This window comes from Nuphar pumila, chromosome 6, assembly GCF_984573655.1.
Source record: "Nuphar pumila chromosome 6, dmNupPumi1.hap1.1, whole genome shotgun sequence".
Lineage (NCBI taxonomy): Eukaryota > Viridiplantae > Streptophyta > Magnoliopsida > Nymphaeales > Nymphaeaceae > Nuphar > Nuphar pumila.
Window position 1 is genome coordinate 2,246,989 of NC_143254.1, and position 16,497 is coordinate 2,263,485.

A 16,497-nucleotide genomic window follows, 5' to 3' on the forward strand; every position below is an offset into this window, starting at 1 on the left:
CTTCCATCTGCTTCTGATATCATCTTCTCAGTTTGTTCTTAGTGGTCCTATTGTTTGATAATTCCAGCTTCAAAAACAGTGGGCAAGTCCTGATCAAAACCTTTTTCTCAGGATATATGTGTTACCTTGCCCCAGTTTGCATTTGTACTCTTTGTGGCATTCCAGATCTCAGTCTCTTGGTCGACTATTACTTCCTATCCATTTTTAAGAGGGTTCAACCTTGATTTTGGATATCTGAACCACTGGATTTCTAAGGGTCCACTGGGTCAGTTTCTTTCTGAAAGAAGGCTTAAGCACTACTTGAAGTCTGAATATTGCAGTTTGCAGAGTAACTTTGTCCATGGGAAGCGTGTAGTCAGGTCTTGACAATGGGGGCATGGATGCTTCTGATTCTGCATCTTGGTTGGCGTACCAAATGTTTGAGACAAATTTTAGCTTGTGGATACAGATAACTTAGAAGCTATGGCAACAAGAAACATCAATTGTTGCTTTATAAGGCATAATTTCGCATTGAGAGTGGGAGCATAAATATTTTAATGCTTCTTATTTTATATCGAGAATCAGACAGTCATCTTCTGGAATTCTGTCTCCTCTGGATTGCCTCTCTACAAGAGTGTCCTGTTGCTTGGAAGTGCTTTTGAGCAAAATAAGCGGCGTCACTGATAATCTGGCCTCTTAATGCCCTTTCTGCTTTGCATCATCTATCAATTCTGTAGCTGCAAGTTTTTTTTTCCTGAATAGCAGTTTAATCAGAAATGCTGATAAATTTTTTGTGGCAGACCGTGACATGGTGCTTCTCAGTTATGGTATTCTTAACAAAGTTTTCAGTTGTGTTGCTCTTAGGTCATTTCCTTGATATCTTATCTATGGAAATCACATCAATCATTGGAGAATTCATTGTGCTACTACATGCTAGTAGCTTGGCAATCAAACTAAGCTGAACAGTGAATCAGAAGAATCCTCTCTGTAGTTGGAGTGTAGCGTTTGATGTAAATTTCTGCGGATGGTTCTATTCTTGAGTGGATGAGATCTTGAAAAACTAAAATGGACGTCAGGCATCAAGTTATTTGAACATGGGATGACTGAGGCTCGAGAACTTGTGTGATTGGGTAATCTTTGCATGGTGTCTGCCTGATGATAAGTGGAGGTTACTAGTCACCTGCTGTCAGGCACTTAGTAGTTGGGCAGCTTAGAAAAACTATTCTAATGGAAGTCTATATTGTAAGACTTGTCAACATGGTGTTTTCCATCCCTGATAATCAAACAAGTAGGGAAGCTTTGTTAAAGCAATGAGCAAAGGTAGAGAGATGTGTCAAGTGTCATGTGCCAGTGATGTACATATTGAGACAAGGGAGTAACTAAAACATACTGGAAGGAGCAGTTTGTGTTCCTGGGAAGCATGTTGTGAGTGGCTATCATTTGAGATCTTCTAAGTGATTCCTCCTTGCTTACAATCAGATAATCATGGATGAAGTTGTTTTAAGCTGCTGGTCCATGCCATTTATGGATTGTTTGCACACCTCATTTGTGTGCTTCTGTTTCCTGATGCTGCAGTATTTGCAAAGTATCCTTTCTTGAATGCTTTCTAGGGTGGATTGACCTCCTGATTCATGCTTCACTTTTTTTACTCCAGCTATGGCATTTGGTCACTGCCTCAGAGGCTGGTGATAACATAAAGTCTTCATAAGCACCTCTTCATTGTTATCTTTCAAGGAAAGTTGTAATCATAATTTATGTCGTAATGACAAGAATAGTAAATGGAAGCACTTTTATGCAGCTTTTGTTGATCCTTTTTTGTTTGGGAGGGATAAAGAGAGGGGGTGGGGGTTGTGGGTTTTGTGAATTGGTAGGCCTTCTCTAGATATACTACATATACTCTTTTTCAAGAATCATCCTTGCATGAGTTGAATTTTATATTATTTTCTATCAAAATTGTTTGCGGTTTTCCTTTCCCTTTTGGTTGTATGAAAAAAAGAAAAGTTTTGTATGTTTGTGTAGGCTACATAGCCCTCCAAGATAATAACTCTTATTTTGTGAAATTAGAAGTGATGAGAGCACAAAGTGCAAGTTCATTGACAAGCAGCCCCAATGAGTTTTCATTTCGATTCCAAGCTATTCTTATGATAGAATGGGGTTTGAACTTTGTAGGAACATGTGACTAAATCTCATCATCATTAACAAAATAAAGCAAAAGTTCTTTTGAGATACATGCTACTGAACATTTTTCTAAATTTTAGAACTGTGAGTGGCCTGGACTATTTTGCTTATTTATCTCCAGTGCAAATTTTTTATTGTAATTTTATTTTTCTTTTCCCTAAGTCTGCGATGCTTCACCCTTGGAGTTCATTTTTTCCCTTTACATATGTTTTGAAGGTCAGATCATATTTCTATAGAATTAGACATGGCTGTTCAGTGGTTTAACCTCTGGGTAGTCCTAAAATGAAAGAAAAGTGCATGTCCATACTTGGTTGATATACAAATGTGATGTTTATAATCTTTTTGACTTATTGACCTTGCCGTCGTATTTTTCAACATGACAGTAGTTGAAAGCCATGCAATATTCCTGTGTCTATCATTCTTGTCTTGTTCAAGTGGGGAAATGGGTGAAGGATTTTTTTGTCGAGTTTGGTATAAAATAGTTATTGTTCATAATCGAGATGCTTGAGCTCATTGTCATTGTCTTATTTCAGTGCCAGAAAGGGACTTGAATATCATGCATTAGCATAAATATCTGCCATTGTCACCATTATAAAGTAATTGTAGTTTGGGATAAAGAGCGTCTTGTGGCCGAACACAGGGAAACAATAACTGTATATTTCATAATCTCCCTATGTTTCATGGTGTCTCGTGTGTCGATTGTATCTTTAATTATAAAGCTGCATACTTGCAAGCCTGTGGTTCACGTATGTGTGTCCACTGTTGCTAATTCATCATTTGGCAAAACTCCCTTTTCTGGTCGTAAATCTCATTCAGCCAATCTGATTGCTAAGTGCTGTTGTTTTAAATATTACTGTGGAGCTGCTAGCATGTGTTGTGCGTTGTTACCACTCATGGTGTGAAAGCTGAGCGGTGACATGATTACTTAATTCTTTGAACCCAAGTTTTCTTTTGGAGTTTGTTCATTGTTGTCCAGTTAAAGCTTGCTCATTTGTCTTTTGAAAAGTTCTGAATTTTGATTGATCCTTAATAATGCATAAAACCTCTTACCTTTCTGGCCCTTGATGGGATTCAAACTGTTGAACCACAGCTTTGGAGTATATCTGGACTTCTTGGTTAAAAAATAATAAGAGGAAAATGAAAACTGTATATCGTCAATATCTGTTAAGAAATAATTTTTTTTTACTAGTTACTGAATTAAACAAGCTTTTATGCTTTCTACTCATACGTTAAATTGGTTCTGCTTTCAGGTTGGATAACTGTTGTTTCCTATTCTTTTTCAGAAGAAGATTAGTGTACCTAATGTTTTGTAAAAGAAAAATGTGTATCTGCAAAAATGTTCTGGTTCTCTGATTGTAGACAGTGATGATTATGATCCTGAGGAAGCCCAGGCTCTTATCCTGCCTGCCACATGGATATTGGAATTTTACTATTGTACTGTATACTGTTTGTGTTGTGATGAAAACTTCACTAAAAAGGTCTTCTTCAGTTCTCCTTTCTAGAGCCATATCCATGTTTTTGTAGCTTTTACGGAGTTCAAACTTCAATATGGTTAACATGTAGAATCTGGTTGCTTTTTCATAGTGCAACCATAGTTTCTGTTTGCTTGGTATATGAGGTATCCTGACCAACTTGGAGTGGATGAACTATGCTTACTGGACCTTGACTTTGGGCTGTAGAGTGTGCTACCAGCAACCTGAGTTTGGGATTAAGATTTCATATTGTATCCTTGATACATATACTAAAACAGATGTTTATGCTAGTTAGTGGAGTTTGAGTGGTCAGATGTGTGAATTGCTGAGTTAAGCTACCTTGGTCAGTGGTCACACTATGGTATTCAAGCCACCTCTGTCCACTGCCCATAACTCATGAATGATTATACCGAGCTATGTCACATGGATACGGCTGAGGATACGGGGATATGGCCATTTTTATGAAGTTCTCAATATGACTTGTATATAAAGTTATCAGAATGGGAGTCAAAATGGAGTGTCCGTGTGACATAGATACCAAATATATGGCAGTCGTTGAGCACATTTTTGACTTGCTACCATAGGAGGGAACAGTGTGAAATCACCTGCAAAGAAATTACGTCAACTTTTCCCAGTTTCCTGCACTTTTGGCTTTAAGAATGTTTAAAGGCCAGTGTCCTTCAAGGCAATTGATTATGTTTATTGTACTGCTCTTGGAAAATAATGTTTGCTTTTGAATGATTCTATTAGTGTATGTGACTCCTTTTATATTTGTTTCTATGTGGTCATCCCTAGGATTCTATGCGACTCCTTTTATATTTGTTTCAATGTGGTCATCCCTGATTGAGGATTCTTTGTAAGTAAATGAAAAATTTTCTGAGCATTGACTGGGCCCTCACTTTCTTTATATGGATTTTTTCTCCCTTTAGTTGTTAGTGGTTTGAAAGAGCTTTATCAATAAATTGGTTTTTTTTACTTCTGAACATCTTCTCCATCTCTCTCTCATCCATGCCTTTTCCATCATAATTACTTTTGAAATTGGAAGGCCATCCAAGTCTATTCTTATGGTTTCAGTTATGACTGCAGTAATCATTTCTTGTCTTTAGGTTTAAAAAAATAGACCTTTATTGCTGGCTGCTGCCATATTCAATTTATTGAAACACACCCACCCACCAACTCCCCTGTTTGTTAACTCCAAGAGTACCACCTAATTTTGCACGACCACCATAATGAAAATGATTGGGACAATGTATCGGTGCAATTGTAGGTCACCTTATGACTGCTATTATTTTCCAGATGAGCAACATTTCCAGTGGGTTATGTTGTGTTATGATCTTAAACTAATTCTTTCTCTCCTTTCTCTTTATTTTTGTGCTCCTCATGAGAAGATTAATTGCATGGGTATTTCATTTGCTTCTTTCTTATTAAGAATTATGGAATTTCTGATAATACCTGAAGATGTCCTTTCATGGAATTTTTTTCTTATTTGTTAATTCCATTTTAGTTACGGTTGCAAATGGTTCAGATATGGAATGGTGATTTTGCAAATTTTGGCTGTCCTGGTTCCAAACCGAACCAACTCCCCAGTCCCCATTGTGTTTTCTGATCCAAAATCCAAACCGTTTGCAACCCTAATTTTAATGTTCTATACTTTCTTTCTAGAAATGATGGCATCACTTATATTCCATTTTTTTAATCAATTAGTGTAATTAGCCTCTTAACTAAAGAAACTGCTTCTATTTAGCACACTTTTCTTCAATCCTTGCTGTACCTGACGATCTGTTAGGAACTTTCATCATTCACGAGATTAAATGCAGAAAGTGTTGGAAATATATTTACATTGCATGTTTGACCATCAATATTAATGTAACTTTAATTAAATAAGTTATTTTATTAGCTATTGTACATATTAGTATTCAATATCCTGATTTCTAGTTGCTATATAACGTTTCTAAAGTAGTTTTAGGATCATCAATATTATCTAGGTGTCCGTTGGAGCTAAACTGTCTTAAATGCGGTTCTCTCATCTTAGTGGATTTGCGGGTCAATTGAGATAAGCGAAATCATCCGACCTCCTTGTGTCTTTTTTACTTTCTATTTTGGTATACCATCTTGCTCCCTTCGTGGTTGTGAATCTCTTTGTTAAATAAAAAATTCATTTTGGAAATAGAACAATAGGTAATGACTTTTTTAGCAAATTGAATGATCAACTGTTGTGATTTCTACCGCTGTAACATGCATTTGATCAACTGTGTCCACTTTTCTCCATGGTCCATTCAGGTTGATTCATATTTTTAGCTTTTAGATGTTCAAAAAGTATTATTCTACGGTTAATCGACGAGTTCAGAAAATATTATTCTACTGCAATAACAGTTATACTGTTTCAGTTCAAGAAAGAATCACCAGATAGATCATGGAACTGCAATTCAATCTTGTGTTATAACTTCAGTGCAGTTCCTCTTAAGAGAGGTAATGAAGTTAAGCGTGCGTGGACACTGTCTGTGATATACTGGTTACTGGTTGTATTGTTAACTTCTTGTTTCCAAGTTACAGGAAGGACACTGCAAATTGTTGTTGGTGGAGTAAACAGCTAACTGTTGTGGGAAACTTGTTCTGAAACAAGCTTTATGAGGTTTGACTTTGTTGTCAATAATTATCTTGCAGAATTTCAGGTCGGTCTTTCTAACCTGGGTTAGTGTCAAGTTTCTACTAGTCATGTCATTTTGGTTGACTTCTCATCATCAACCCTTGACCTATTGCAAACTTTGTTCATATTAGGGGAATTCTATTTTTGAGTGCCCACAAGATCCCAATATATTGTCTGATAGTTCTCACATTTGCTTCACTGTGCATATATGAGAAACCTTTTTTATATTGTTTTTTTTTCGTGTTCCCTAATCTTAACTGTGGCAATTGCAATAACTATCCCTATTTTAAGGGGCATATCTACTTGGGAGCTTGTGCTCGGGTTGACATTCAAAGAAATTAAATTTTGCTAGCAAATCTTGTTGTGTTGGTAATCGCCACTGGTCTTGTTCTTCAGTATTTCTCTCATGAGTAGATCTTTACATCTCTTTGTAATTCATCTAGTTGGTGTTCTTGTCGCTTCTATTGGATGTTTGCATCTTTTCTTTCTCTTGGTTTTCCATGCTGAGTAATCTTTATATAATTTAGACTTGGTTGGTAACAGTGTTATAAAAAACACGCCTTGCCTTGAGGCGGGGCCCTCTGTGCTTCATGGCGCAAGCCTGAGGCGTGAGGCGCAAAAATATTTTTTTTGTACAACAAGATTTCTAAGACATAATCAACAAGATTTTTGTAGGTTAGTCTCATATATTTTTCAGTTATTTCATTTATGTAATCAGTTTCTTAGTACATTTTAACTTTTGTTGGTTAATCTCATATATTTTCTAGTTATGTAATAATTTTTTTAGTTACTTTTATATGTTAATCTCATATTTTTTAGAATAATCTCTTATATTTTAACTGTTGTAGGTTAATCTCATATATTTTCCAGTTATTTCAGTTATGTAATCAGTTTCTTAGTATATTTTAACTTTTGTTGGTTAATCTCATATATTTTCCAGTTATGTAATCAGTTTTTTAGTTACTTTTATATGTTAATCTCATATTTTTAAGAATAATCTCATATATTTTAAGTTTTGTAGGTTAATCTCATATATTTTCCAATTATTTCAGTTATGTAATCAATTTCTTAGTATATTTTAACTTTTTTTGGTTAATCTCATATATTTTTCAGTTATGTAATCAGTTTTTAGTTACTTTTATATGTTAATCTCATATTTTTTAGAATAATCTCATATATTTTATCAGTTTCTTAGTATATTTTAACTTTTGTTGGTTAATCTCATATATTTTCCAGTTATGTAATCAGTTTTTAGTTACTTTTATATGTTAATCTCATATTTTTTAGTACTTATTGAGATTTTCTATTTCTTATTGGTTGTTATTTCATCAATAAAGCATTTCTTTATTTATTTGTATTTTTAGATATGTTTTTATAATTTTTTTAAAGTTTTCAAATTTTTTTTTTGAGGCTTACGCTTTACGCCTAGAGACTTATGCCTCACCTCGGTTTTTGGTGAAGCACCTCGCTATGCCTCAACGCTTTTCATAATACTGGTTGGTAATGTGTACACTGGAATAATTCAGAAAGGTTCTTGGAAGAACAGCCAATGAAACAGACCAGAGCAATCATGACTAATAGTATAATAGAAATGAACATGCACTTGGGAAGCTTTATTAAATGCCAACACTAAGATTACTAGTACCATGAAGATTCTAGTAACGTAGAATAAACACTATTTGACTATAATATTTGTTTCAGAACTTGTACATCTTTCGAGCCCATAAAACTATGATAAGGAGAATGTCCTGCAACTACAGATTAGATGCGTTTGTACAAATTAATCATGACCACAAATTGGTATTTTTGAAAAGGGAGATAATTGTCGGGAGATAATGGCCGCAAACTGCTTACTGAGCTGGGGGTCCAGCTGAACCTGGTTCTTCAATTTAACAATATTAGACCTGGAATAAATAGACCCAGTTGGGCCGCTTGTTCGAGTGACGTCAACAAATACAATTTTTTTTTAGTTTGTAGTAGTAACTAATCAGTTCTTTCTACTAGTTGGAGATAGAGAAGATGGTTGGGTAATATGGAAAAGAGAGTGCAACTAACATGGTGATGCTCTGGTCAGGGAGAGTTATGGCTTTATCCTTTGAGTTTATTGCTGACTGCCAAGAAGGAACATCATGGGAAAAATATCAACCATCATTTAAGAATGTTTGTAATTTTTCATGCACAGCACCACCCAAGAACTTTTGAATCATTTACTTTTAGTGTGCATTTGGTTGAAATGTGGATTCAGCTCACAACTTGTGCCTTTTCTTAATGAGAATGATTATGGCAAGATGTATCTCAATAGAAGCATGCTCATTGTTGATCTTGCACCATTTTGTATCACATGTATTAAATTGATTTTGTGCACCATAGAGGCCACTATCTGCTCATCCGATGTGGACAGGAACCATTCATTTTAGTGGCAAACAAACTCCCATGGATATCTATTTGATGTACATTTTTACGGTTGCATCTTTATAATGTGGTACTGTCAGCTTTCTTTGGCAAGTTGTTATTTTGGAGTGGTGGCTAGAGCTTTCTCATCAAAGAGAAAGGGTGATGTCATGAGTTCCTCAGATTCACTTTTATGAGGGTTTAAAAAGGTAAATTGTATATTTGTGGTTGGGTTGACCATGGCTTGTCATGGTTTACATTTAACCTGTATGTGTTATTGTACCCTTGGAACTACTAGTAAATTTAGAAAACACCTTGTTTTGAATGCTCTCTAAATAATTACACTTGATATTCTAAACTAACAGGGAAAGGAAAAGGGAGCTAGTTGTCATGGTCGATTATAATCAACTTATGTTCCTAATATATGTTGCATTCCTTCCCTTCTTTTCACAAAAGTACAGTTTGAAATGTAAGGTTTGGAAACATGAGTCAGTTGACTTGAAAGAGTTTGATGATATTATGAGAGGCTTTTAAAGCAGATGTTGGTTGAGTTACTGATTACGCCCCTCTTTGTGAGATGTTGAAGTTTCTGGCTTTCATGTGGAATGAAGCAACATGAGGAAAATAAGAAAAAGAAATTCATGAAAAAACATTGATGACATCCCTTTTGAAAAGGAAGACGGTGGACTATGAGGTATATGTAAAAGAAATATTTAAATGAGAACTTCATAGTTGGACAAGGTAGGGTGCACTATCTCAGTTATCTAACGCATGAATCCGTTGGGTGTATATATATATATATATATATATATATATATATATATATATATATAGGAAAACCCATAAAAATTGACAGGCGAAATGCTGGATGTGCGTTGTGTTAAAATATGATGTATATATATATATATATATATAGATTACGACACATACACATATATATTATATATATATGTCTATGTGTCTATCTCTCTCTCTCTCTATATATATATATATATATATATATATATATATATATATATATCTATTTTTTGTAAAACCCGATAGGGGTATTTCTGTCATTTCACCTGTACACGCATATCTTTGATATGCTTTCTTTTTTCTTTCTTTTTCCTTTTAGTCTTTTTCTTTTTTTGTTTTTTTAATTTCTTTTTTTTATCCATTGGAGAGGGGTCCACATAGAGTCGTTGGACCCCTCCAACGGTCATAAATATGACCGTTGGGGGGGCTCCAACGACTCTATGGGAGCCCCTCCTTGGGTCCCTTGCTGTGTATAAATAAGGGGCACAGCCCCATGTATTTGTTAAGCTTCTTGTGAAGCATTCAATGAAGTGAAATATATTTTTTTATCTCCTTTTGTGCTTGACCACTTTTGTGGTTTATTTTGCTCTTTAGTAGCCTCTTGTGTATGTGCGTGCTTCCGTGCTTCCGCTTGGAGGCGTTGCTCTTTTCTTTGGCATTTCATTACATGGTATCAAAGCCTTGGTTAAGAAGGATTCATCGGATTCTCCCTTGACAAGTAATACCTCTCCTCTCTCTTGTCTTATAATTTTTCTCTTCTAATGGCCAACAAAGATGCAAAGATCGATCTCTCATTCAAATTGGATGGGACCAATTATCGCATGTGGGCGGCCGCTATGGAGAATAATCTCAAAGGTAAAAAGCTTTGGGGTTATGTACGTGGAACCATTCCGGAACCACAACTAAAGTTAACTAAATTTGAAGGAGGTGAAGAAAAAGCTTTGAATGAAGAAGCAAAGGAAAAGGCTATTCTTGATTACTCTTCTAAAATGGAAGATTGGGAAAGTGAACATGCTAAAATCTTAGCATGGTTCATGAATAATGTCGAATTGAAGATTTGTGCAAACCTTGCAAAATTCAAAAAGGCTAATGAAGCATGGTTTTTTATGAAAGGTATGTACACTCAAAGGGACTTTGCTAGGCATTTCTTTTTACAAGAAAAGGTAAGAGCTACCAAGCAAGGTGATATGAGCATTAGGGACTACTATAGTGCCCTATCCTCTTTATGGGATGAACTTGTTCTTCTCGAACCACAATGGGAAGGGAGTGCTATTGCTATGAGACAAGAGCAAATGGAAAAAAAGAGGTTCTTTCAATTTATTCATGGGCTTCGTCCCGAATTTGAACAACTTAGAGGATCTCTACTTCATAGGGCCTCTACTCCTCTAAGCGATATTTTGGCCGATTTATGTCAAGAAGAAACCCGCTTGGCCTTGAAAAGAGATGATGAAGTGCATGCCGTGTCTAGACCCGGCAACAATGTAAGACCATATAAACCACCACACTTTTGGAAGAATAATGGTGGTGGAGGAAGAAAAATCATTTGTCATAATTGTAATGAACCGGGTCATATTCGTCCCGATTGCCCTAAATTCAAGAAGAAGGTGGCTTCCGTGGGAGAAACTCCTCCAATCATCAATGAAGATTCTAAGAAGGATGGTGACATAAAGGATTCCATCGCTCATCTAACCGAAACTCTTCAACAATTTATGAAGATGAACGCCTCTACATCATCATCCTCACCTTCCACTTCCGGTGCCGCCATCTCTTCTTTCCCAGGTATGACTTCTTGGATTCTTGATTCGGGTGCCTCTTTCCATATGACTCCAAATGCATCGCTTTTATCAAAACCAAGTCTCAATAAATTTAAATCATATGTATCCAACGCCGATGGAACATCTTTAAATGTTGAGGGTATTGGAAACCTAGAGAAAATTTATGACCAAAACAAAGGATTTTTTGTTCCCAAAATCCGGATCATCCCAAAACTTAATTTAAATCTTTTTTCCGTCTCTCAAATTACCGATTTTGAATGTAATGTCTCGTTTTCACCAACCCATTTCTATGTGCAGGATCTCCGGTCCGGGAAGCGGATTGGGCAAGGCCATAGAAGAGGGGACCTTTACTATATGGATTTTTTGTCTTTGCCATCCAAATCATTTTGTAATCATGTTCAATCCAAAGATATTGAGACTTGGCATAAGAGACTCGGACACCCTAGTATTTCCAAATTGTATCTTTTTCCATTTTTGGAAAAATTTTGTAATACAAATACATTTACATGCAATGATTGTATTCTTGGGAAAATTCACTCTCTTCCATATTCTCATAGCAATTTTGTGTCAAAAAGGCCTTTTGAACTTGTGCATTCCGATGTATGGGGACCGGCACCCGTTATGTCCAAAGGAGTCTTCTCTTACTATGTTTCTTTTATTGATGATTTTTCTAGATACACATGGATTTATATTATCAAAAATAAATCCGATGTCTTCACCAATTTTAAAGAGTTTCACGCTCTTGTTCAAAATCAATTCCATCACAATATAGCCATTTTTAGATCCGACTCAGGAGGAGAATACATGTCTAAAGATTTTCAAAATTATTTTAAAACAAATGGAATTTTACACCAACGATCTTGTCCTAAAACTCCGCAACAAAATGGCCTTGCGGAAAGGAAACATAGGCATTTAATCGAAACCACAAGAACTCTTCTTGTGTCTAAAAATGTTCCTAAAAATTTTTGGGCCGAAGCTCTTCTTACCGCAACATATCTTGTGAATCGTATGCCCTCTTCTTCTTTGAAAAATGTTTCGCCCTTTGAAAAATTATTTAAAATTACTCCCGATTTTAATAGACTAAGAATCTTTGGATGCAAATGTTTTGTGCTTAGTCAAGGACAAGATAAGTTGTCACCTAAAGCTATTGAATGTGTGTTCATTGGCTATGGTGAGAATAAAAAAGGCTATAGATGCTATGATATTCGAAACAATAAATTATATGTGTCAAGAAATGTAAACTTTATTGAAGAACAAAATGGTTTTGATATCCACACATCTAATGAAGACATCGATTATTCTTTTCTATTTGACTTAGCTCCTAGAATCGAGTCTCCTGAGGATATTACTTGTGATACTAGTTGTGATGGAATTTCACATTATAATGATATACCACAACATGATAATACTTCCCAAAATGAATATCTTAATGATATAAATGTTTATACCCGGCGGATAGGAAATGAACATCAACCTGCTATTGACAGATACTCTCAAGACTTCTCTTTAGAAGAATCTACTGACAACAATCTACCTAGGAGATCTTCTCGTACTAGTAGGCCACCACAAAAATTTGTGTCCTATGAATCCTTTTCTCCAAATTATAGGGCCTGTCTCATGTTAATACATTCGTATCACGAACCTACCTCATTCAAGGAAGCTAAAAATCACCCACATTGGGTTGAAGCTATGAAAATCGAATTAGAGGCTCTTAACAAGGCCCAAACCTGGAGCATTATTCCTCAACCATTAGGGAAGAAAGCAATTGGGTGTAGATGAGTATATAAAGTCAAAACCAAATGTGATGGGTCTCTTGAGAGATACAAAGCCCGTCTGGTTGCAAAAGGCTATGCCCAAGAATATGGGATTGATTATGAAGAAACCTTTGCTCCTGTGGCCAGAATGATTAGTGTACGAACCTTAATTGCTGTAGCATCCATCAAACAATGGCCTATATACCAACTTGATGTTAAAAATGCATTCTTAAATGGAACTTTATGTGAAGAAGTTCTTATGAATCCTCCGCCGGGTCTTGAAATTGGGAAAGGTAATATTCTAAAATTAAACAAAGCTCTTTATGGGTTAAAACAAACACCAAAAGCTTGGTATGATCTTTTTAGCAAAGTAGTTCTTGATAATGGCTTCTCCTCATGTTACACTGATACTGCTTTGTTTGTTAAATCTTCTAATGAATATATAACAATTCTGTTATTATATGTTGATGATATGATTATCACAGGCAATGATAAGAAAGGTATTGATCTTATTAAAAATATTCTTAAGAAAAATTTTGATATGTCTGACCTTGGTTTTCTAAGGTATTTCTTAGGAATTGAAGTTGCATATTCCCCCAAGGGGTATGTCCTATCTCAAATGAAGCTTGCCTCTGACATTATTGCTAGGTCTGGGCTGACTGATGACAAAAGGGTGGAGACTCCAGAAGTGATTAATTCCAAGATGAGAGCCAATGATGGCACTCCTTTAGCAGATCCCACGCCTTATCGTCAATTGATTGGATCCTTAACATATTTATCTATCACCAGGCCTGACATTTCTCATGCAGTTCATAGTGCAAGCCAATTTCAAACTGCCCCTACCACTACTCACATGGCAGCAGTTATGAGAATTATCAGATATCTAAAAAATTCCATAACTAAGGGAGTGTTCTTATCCTCTTCTTCACCTCTTACTTTACTTGCGTATACTGACTCTGATTGGGGGGGTAACCCCGATGATCGTATTTCTACCACAGGTTATTGTGTGTTCCTTGGGGAGTCGCTTATCTCCTGGAGGTGTAAGAAGCAGCGTAAAGTTTCTCTCTCGTCTACCGAAGCAGAATATCGTGCGATGGCCACTACCACAACTGAGATTATATGGTTAAGAAGTCTGCTTAAAGATATGGGTGTCTCACTCTCAACTCCTTCAAAGCTGTGTTGTGACAACAAGAGCTCCATTTATATTGCTAGCAATCACACTTTTCATGAACGGACAAAGCATATTGAGATGGACTGTCATTATGTTCGAGATGAGTTCTTACGAGGCACCATTCAACTCCCATATGTTTCTACCGAATATCAGTTGGCGGACTTCTTCACCAAAGCTTTGCCTTCGCCTCGCTTCTACTTCCTCCTTAACAAACTCTCGGTGATTTCACCGTGCGTTTGAGGGGGGGTGTTAAAATATGATGTATATATATATATAGAGATTACGACACATACACATATATATTATATATATATGTCTATGTGTCTATCTATATATAAATATATATATAAATATATATATATATATATATATATATATATATATATATATATATATATATATATATATTTTTGTAAAACCCGATAGGGGTATTTCTGTCATTTCACCTGTACACGCATATCTTTGATATGCTTTCTTTTTTCTTTCTTTTTCCTTTTAGTCTTTTTCTTTTTTTGTTTTTTTAATTTCTTTTTTTTATCCATTGGAGAGGGGTCCACATAGAGTCGTTGGACCCCTCCAACGGTCATAAATATGACCGTTGGGGGGGCTCCAACGACTCTATGGGAGCCCCTCCTTGGGTCCCTTGCTGTGTATAAATAAGGGGCACAGCCCCATGTATTTGTTAAGCTTCTTGTGAAGCATTCAATGAAGTGAAATATATTTTTTTATCTCCTTTTGTGCTTGACCACTTTTGTGGTTTATTTTGCTCTTTAGTAGCCTCTTGTGTATGTGCGTGCTTCCGTGCTTCCGCTTGGAGGCGTTGCTCTTTTCTTTGGCATTTCATTACATGGTATCAAAGCCTTGGTTAAGAAGGATTCATCGGATTCTCCCTTGACAAGTAATACCTCTCCTCTCTCTTGTCTTATAATTTTTCTCTTCTAATGGCCAACAAAGATGCAAAGATCGATCTCTCATTCAAATTGGATGGGACCAATTATCGCATGTGGGCGGCCGCTATGGAGAATAATCTCAAAGGTAAAAAGCTTTGGGGTTATGTACGTGGAACCATTCCGGAACCACAACTAAAGTTAACTAAATTTGAAGGAGGTGAAGAAAAAGCTTTGAATGAAGAAGCAAAGGAAAAGGCTATTCTTGATTACTCTTCTAAAATGGAAGATTGGGAAAGTGAACATGCTAAAATCTTAGCATGGTTCATGAATAATGTCGAATTGAAGATTTGTGCAAACCTTGCAAAATTCAAAAAGGCTAATGAAGCATGGTTTTTTATGAAAGGTATGTACACTCAAAGGGACTTTGCTAGGCATTTCTTTTTACAAGAAAAGGTAAGAGCTACCAAGCAAGGTGATATGAGCATTAGGGACTACTATAGTGCCCTATCCTCTTTATGGGATGAACTTGTTCTTCTCGAACCACAATGGGAAGGGAGTGCTATTGCTATGAGACAAGAGCAAATGGAAAAAAAGAGGTTCTTTCAATTTATTCATGGGCTTCGTCCCGAATTTGAACAACTTAGAGGATCTCTACTTCATAGGGCCTCTACTCCTCTAAGCGATATTTTGGCCGATTTATGTCAAGAAGAAACCCGCTTGGCCTTGAAAAGAGATGATGAAGTGCATGCCGTGTCTAGACCCGGCAACAATGTAAGACCATATAAACCACCACACTTTTGGAAGAATAATGGTGGTGGAGGAAGAAAAATCATTTGTCATAATTGTAATGAACCGGGTCATATTCGTCCCGATTGCCCTAAATTCAAGAAGAAGGTGGCTTCCGTGGGAGAAACTCCTCCAATCATCAATGAAGATTCTAAGAAGGATGGTGACATAAAGGATTCCATCGCTCATCTAACCGAAACTCTTCAACAATTTATGAAGATGAACGCCTCTACATCATCATCCTCACCTTCCACTTCCGGTGCCGCCATCTCTTCTTTCCCAGGTATGACTTCTTGGATTCTTGATTCGGGTGCCTCTTTCCATATGACTCCAAATGCATCGCTTTTATCAAAACCAAGTCTCAATAAATTTAAATCATATGTATCCAACGCCGATGGAACATCTTTAAATGTTGAGGGTATTGGAAACCTAGAGAAAATTTATGACCAAAACAAAGGATTTTTTGTTCCCAAAATCCGGATCATCCCAAAACTTAATTTAAATCTTTTTTCCGTCTCTCAAATTACCGATTTTGAATGTAATGTCTCGTTTTCACCAACCCATTTCTATGTGCAGGATCTCCGGTCCGGGAAGCGGATTGGGCAAGGCCATAGAAGAGGGGACCTTTACTATATGGATTTTTTGTCTTTGCCATC

The 16,497-nt window shown here is 36.2% G+C and overlaps 1 protein-coding gene across 5 annotated transcripts in view; it reads left to right on the forward strand.

Moving 5' to 3' along the window:
• LOC149833650 (putative E3 ubiquitin-protein ligase ZFP1) overlaps positions 1-16,497 on the forward strand; it is a 61,468-nt gene that overhangs the window by 1,448 nt on the left and 43,523 nt on the right. The window lies entirely within an intron of this gene.